The 6,781-nt window shown below is 39.5% G+C and overlaps 1 long non-coding RNA gene across 1 annotated transcript; it reads right to left on the bottom strand.

Annotated features, from left to right (window-relative positions):
• Positions 1-3,139: 3,139 nt before the first annotated feature.
• On the bottom strand, positions 3,140-4,469 carry LOC122975028. Its single transcript, XR_006400545.1, has 2 exons — positions 4,426-4,469; positions 3,140-3,262 (listed from the first exon to the last, which is right to left on the bottom strand). It is a non-coding gene; the product is annotated as an uncharacterized LOC122975028 (long non-coding RNA).
• Between the last annotated feature and the right edge of the window lie 2,312 nt (positions 4,470-6,781).

Here is a 6,781-nt window from a genome sequence, read left to right as displayed (position 1 = left end):
GAGGATTTTCTTAATTATTGGTCGAACAAAACAGTTTGAGCTCTGGTACCTTAATGAGCATTTCTCATTAATTTGGACTTTCAATTGACATAATACATGGTTGTGTGAGCTATGAAAATAATCATTGGTTGTAAAGGCCTCAGTATGCTTTAAACAAAGGACTATTTGGATCATCTAATAGTGTCTGAAACGCCTTTAAGACAGCAAAATTAAGATCTATGTCCAATAATCTTTGTAACTTTCTGAAACCAACAATTATCACGCAGTGATTGGCCAGATGTGCAGAGGTGTGACAGTAAGCAGGATTTTATTTCTTCCTTCTTTCTTTTCATTTTTGCTTCCATTGTTACTTTGTTACCATGAATGCTTTTGAGGAGAGACTGAGGAGCTCAATATCCCTAAAAAAATACACCCATAAGGGATGATTTTGGTCTCATAATTTAGTGCCAATGCAGGAAGTAGTGTTCCCTGTAGTATGTAGTGAAGTGGAGTGTAAGGGTGTGGAGACCAGAATTTGTGTGCAATGACAGACCTTCAGTGCTAACCCTAAACCTAACGCCCTAACCCTGTTCACCTTTTTATTAACCATAACCACAATCTTTCCCTAAGCTTAACCAAGCATTTTAGCTCCCTATCTTTAATCATAGTTTATTCGCCATAACCAAGACATTTCCCTGATGTTAATCATATTGTAGTTGCCCTGTGCAGATATTTATTATAGAAAGTAAGAATTTCAAAGATGCTGCCATTGGATGTTTAAAGACGTCACTGAGCGTAATCCAGCATGTGCAGAATCATTCAAAATTGGTGTTTGTCCATTGCCATATTCCCTGTTTGTACAATTCATGGCGTCTTGTTCCTCCCTATGAGAGAAGGCTTTTTGCTCCATCCTACCTTCTGGTGTGACTATAAACCCATTTGCCTTTAGACATGTTAAGACGTCATGTTGTATGATCCAGTTTGTTTGGATGTTAAACCCCATTAAAGGATGCGGCTGGCAATTTTCTATATTTTTCTTATCGTCAACAAATCTCATATGCAGATCCAAACCGACAGTGAATTACAGGTATTGTGTGTGCGTATCAAAGCCTGATATATCTTATTCCTCTGTGCCGTAGACCTCCGTTGTACGTCAGTGAGCTACACCGATGCACTGAGTGACATCTTCCTTCGCCATGAAGATTACAGGCACGTTAATTTGTTTAGAATTTGTGTAGAAACGGCTCCAAACACTAATAACAGCAATCATGTTTTCAGTCTCTGGAGAGTAGTTCTGTGTAAGGCAGACGCCAATGAGCATGTGCAGGTACGCAGTTTCGTTTACAGAGCTTTACTAGCTTGTTGTGCTACATATCACAACCTCTTGACTTTGTTTTACAGTGTAAATTTCTCATAGAACTTCAGTTATAAGGTGACCATTGTCTTCTTGGCGATGGAACATGTCACTCAGCGCAATGTTATGGCTCATTGACATGTTTTTAATAGTTTTTTGGACGACAATGGAGGTCTTTGGCACAGAGGAATAATAAGGCCTTAGATACACACAATACTTGTAAGCAGATCAACTGATTTTTGGTTTGGCTCTGTAAATTAATTGACAGTAAGAAAAATATAGAAAGTTGCCAACCATAACCTTTAACAAGCAAGCCCACAGACATTTATTTTTTTATGAAATTCTAGTGAAGATCTCCAAGTTTCCAAAGATTCCACCATCAAATGGTGGACATCCACTCCGTGAAGCCCTAAAAACATGAAATCAATGTAATCATCATAAAGTTTCAATGAGGGCTTGAAACAAGCCGATATAGAACATTTTCTGTACTGTTGGCCTGTGCAGAATGAGAGGATTTAATCAACCATAAAGAAGGGAATCAAAACGCCAAAAAACCCCTCTGTGTTAAAGTAGTTTAGTTAGATCTTGAAACAGGCATTCACTTTAAATAATGAAAGTAGGTATGCACTTGAAAGGTATTTAGAAGTTTCAAGTAGCTTCCTCCCTAAGGTACTTCTCCAGAAACAGTGATAATAAAAAAAAAGGGAGTTGTGGCAGGAAAAGTGAAAGATCTACATCTATGCTGCAGCATTTCTGCACTTTCTGAGATATCACTTGTTATCAAGCAAGGAATATGGCATCTTCTTCCTCGGAATTCCTATCCAAGTTTTTTTTTTTTTTGGTAATAAACTTTATCTGTTTATTTCCAAGAACCTGAAGATGTAAACTATATCACTTCCTGGAGACAAATCTCCACCAGTATTTTTCCCAGGAAAGGCCTTTTATCGACGTCAGGTGTTTGGAAAGTTTGAATCATAAATCGGCAATGAAGACTATTAAAACAGACATTTATTCATAATGTCAAAGTCTCACAGTTACTTTAAAACTTGAACCCTGACAAACCACCTTCCTCTTCCTTGGTGACAGGCATTTCCCACCATCAGAGACTGTATAGTGTGTATTTCTATAGTCTGCCATTCCCAAAGTTGACGGAGTGTGAAGACATATAATTGCTTCATGAAACCTAACTAGGTGATATGAATAATCTGTCAGTGGAGGAGGCAACCCAGCCTCCATGCCAATCACCGAGGTGTCCCGGGGTAGCGGAGCGTGGCCAAAACCATACCTGTCCATCCGGAAAAAAACATATCTGTCCCTCAACTTCCCCTTTTCCCTCAAACCGCTGTTATCAGACCACAGGGTTGAGTGTGTGTGTGTGTGTGTGTGTGTGTGAGTGAGTGTGTGTGTGTGTGTGTGTGTGTGTGTGCAGTCAGTGGAGACCCCACTATATGCCACAATGATCACCACCATATCAGATAGAGAACTAGCCACTGATTGGTGTGTGTTTGTGTGTTTGTATGTGTGTGTGTGTTTTTTTTCCTCAGACTGGTACAGAATTCAGAATTTTCCACAAGACAGCAAGAGGGAAGACAAAAGACAAGCCGAAGGGAAACAGTTTTGATAAATGCTCTGATAACACACACACACACACACACACACAAACACACACACACGTGCTCGCTCGCTCATGCTGGTGAAGTTTGAGGTCAGTCTTTGGTGAAAGTACACTGTGAACAGTTTAAAAAAAAGTAACTAGATACAAGAATAATTGAATTATTCAAAAAGCAAAAGACAGACAGACACATGAAAAAGAAAAACATTTATTTAATTAAATCTTGTAATGAGGTTTATGTAAAGTCTGTGTGTCCCAACCATCAGAACCATACGGAGGCTGTACAAGGACACTGGACATTTGCTACTGGTGGCACTCTGCAAAATCAAAATATCTAATTTAATAATGTAAGCTCATCTTTTCTCATACTTCCTGCCACCCATATAACAGGATACTGATTTTGTACTAAAACATCCGTCTGTACATGAGGTCGACTGTCATCATGAGCTACTTGCTCTGCGTGTGTTGTGGTTAGAGCTGGGCAATGTATCGATATTATATAGATATCGTGATATGAGACTAGATATCGTAATGTCGTGATGTGGCATAAATGTTGTCTTTTCCTGGTTTTAACGGCTGCATTACAGTAAAGTGATGTAACTCTGAACTTACTGGACTGTTATATTCATTATATCCACATTACTGATGATTAATTATCAAAAAATCTCATGTAAATATTTTGTTAAAGCACCAACAGTCATCCCGACAGTATTGTCACAATATCGATATCGAGGTGTTTGGTCAAAACTACTGTGATATTTGATTTTGTCCATATCGCCCAGCACTATTATTATTACTATTACTGTTGCAACTAGGTAGTAGACATGAGCAAAAATTAAGAGTTTCTTCGGAGGAAGTAGGTAGCTGTGGTTTGTGTTGTAACATCCAAATGTTTGAGCCCCGTCTCCAAGGACAAAAGATCAGCTTCCCCTGTTTCATGAATCTTGGTTGCAGATCAGCTCCAAAAGGGAAATAACCAGAGTCCAACAACCAAAAACCTAAAATTAATTTTAAGTTCTTTTGAGAGGAGCTTCCAGGTGGCGGCTCATTGGTGGCCTAAACTCTCACCCTTTGTTTTTGATACCATGTGAGCACCACCATAAAAAGTCCCATAATTCCCATTGTTCATACCAAATTAAGCTGAGTTTGCAGCTAACGCTAAGATAAAGCAGGACTGTTGAAGGCAGCGCATGTAGAGCAGAACTGGCCTTCCCCTCAGCGTTTGGCAAAACGTGAGAAACGCAGACACAACAAAATACATATTCAATAAAAAAATTATTTCTTAAGGTTCAGCTCTGGGCTGTTTTTGCTCGGTTTTCACTGAATCTATTTACAGGATCATGGCATACAGTGGTCACTACATGTGGTAGCATGTCGCATGTTGTTCAGGATGAGTTACGGTACCCAGAAATGCTTTACTATATATGTTCTCAAAGTTATTACAAAAAAAGTTGTGCATAATTTGAAACAGTATGGGTACCTTTCTTGTGTGTGTGTGTGGTCCAGGTATTCCTCATGTTGTGGGGACTCGCCTCCCTATGGAGGACAAAAAGCATTAATTTTAGGGTGAAGTCTTGGTATAAAGTTAAGGTAAGTTTAGATTTATATATTAAGATTTATAATAAGGATAGGGTAAGGGTTAGGCATATGGTGGTTATGGTTAAGGTTAGAATGAGTTTCCACAAAATGAATGTAAGTCAATGTAATGTCCTCTGAAGTCATGTAAACACGACTGTGTGTGTGTGTGTGTGTGTTTTCAACTATCCATGAATGGACAGAGGAGAGTGTCAGCGTTCCAGGGTAGTAACAACCGTGTTGATTAAAAAATGACCAGAAACAGAAGTCAATGTTATTATTTCCAGTTTGTATTTATATATTTTGGCACATGCGTTCCTATCACGCTCTCAGTGATGTAAACAGTGTGCCTGACCGACTCGAATCCTCCATCTTTCCTCCAATCCGGTGGGAATACTCATAAACACTCAACCCTGATTTCCATCTTTCTTGCTAAATTTCTCCCTTTGCATCATTTTATACATGTTTTATCCAAAATTCACTCCGCCATATTTGATATTTTTGTCTGCACAACATGATTTTTTACTGATTGACCCACTGGTGGCTCAAACAAAGTCGAAGAGGTTAAAAACAAAGACATTCTCATGTATATATATTCGTTACAATTAGTCTCTTAAAACCACAGCTATCCTCTAGACACTGTAGAAGATTCTGATACGTGATACTTTTGAATGTGTTGAGTAAGCCTTCAAAACAATAATTTGAAATTAAGATGACACATAAAGCTCTCAAATAAACAATTAAAGCACGATATCATCATCACACTGGCAGAATGAGCTTTATTATTTTCTCTGCACTGAATTTCACGTCATGACTTTAAGCAGTTTGCAGCAGTGAAAATTAGCGTACACCTCCATGCCTCTTCCCATGATCCCCTGCTTTAACCACCCCCTCCCCTATATATCCCCTCCACCCACCCACCCACCCACCCACCACATAAACCCGAGTCACTCGGCCGGCCTCACCGATCTTATCAAGTCTTTTTCATTTACTATGCTGAACTGCCCTCCATGTGTCATTATTGAGCACACACACATATACACACGGACTCACTGCTTGCATATATACACACACACACACACACACACACACACACACATCCGCATGCAGAGATACACACACACACACAAAATCACAAATACGGGGGTACATTTGCTTTTCTGTCCGCTGTGAATGTGTGTAACGTTTGGTTCATAGCTCGTGTGTATTTATCTGTTGAAATGTTCCTCGTGTATGTGTGTGTGTGTGTACATGTGCATTCAGACGTGTGTACATTGTGTACTTTTGCAGCTGTGTGTGTGTGTGTGTGTGTGTGTGTGTGTGTGTACAGTATACAGCGTGTTTGTTTTTATCAGAGATCTTTAAGCTGGGTCATGTGTTGTTGCTTCACATTTCATCATCCTGCGCTCTTATCTGCTGTTTTCATACACAACTGCTGTAATACTGTTATAACACACACATACACACAATATTCTAGACTCCCACCATATAACGGTAAGCCGGTAAAGATAGTTTGTAGGAGGGAGAATGAAGAGAAAGGAGGCAACAGCAAAAAAAAAAGGGAGGAAAAGCATTGACAGAGGGATAAGAAGGAAGGGAAGCAGCTTCTATCTAATGTTGTTGTTTTTGTCGTCGATGTTGGCGGCTGATGTGGCCAGACAGAAGCTGGAACCTGTCAACGATGTGAGGAATGAGGTCTCTCCGATCTCTTCCACTGATTATTTTTGTCCTCGGACACACGCACATATCTCTCCCTGCACGCTTCACATAGTGTTGTTTTGTCTGTAGTGTCTTAAAATGTGAAAGGTTTGTGTGTTTGTGCGTCTCCATACCTCTGCCCCCGGGGGTTACCGCCGGGTCATAACGGCTGATCTTCGTCCAGATATATATATATATGTGTGGTTTGAAGCTGACACTGGCACAGATTTTGAATTTTGAACCGAGGGTCAATTTCTATAAAACTGGAATCTGTATTTTCCTAAGTCCTAAAAAAAAATATGTTTGATTTGCAGCAAAAATGGCAGAACATCTAAATTTGAGATTGAGGTGTCGTCTCACACAAAAGCAAGGAACTGACCCCATTTCTTGATTGATCGTGTGGCAATTACCTTTCATTTCTACCTTTCTTTAATTGGTAATTTGCACCACTGTTGTAGGATAAAAAGTTTAATTGTCAGGGCTTTTTAGTGATGTGGCTCATTTACTTTGGCCAAATTTAGAGGCCTTTGAAGATGGGCCCTGTGTCAAAAATTCAGTAATCA

The sequence above is a fragment of the Thunnus albacares genome, chromosome 23 (assembly GCF_914725855.1).
Source record: "Thunnus albacares chromosome 23, fThuAlb1.1, whole genome shotgun sequence".
NCBI lineage: Eukaryota > Metazoa > Chordata > Actinopteri > Scombriformes > Scombridae > Thunnus > Thunnus albacares.
This window is presented reverse-complemented; position numbering and strand designations above follow the sequence as displayed.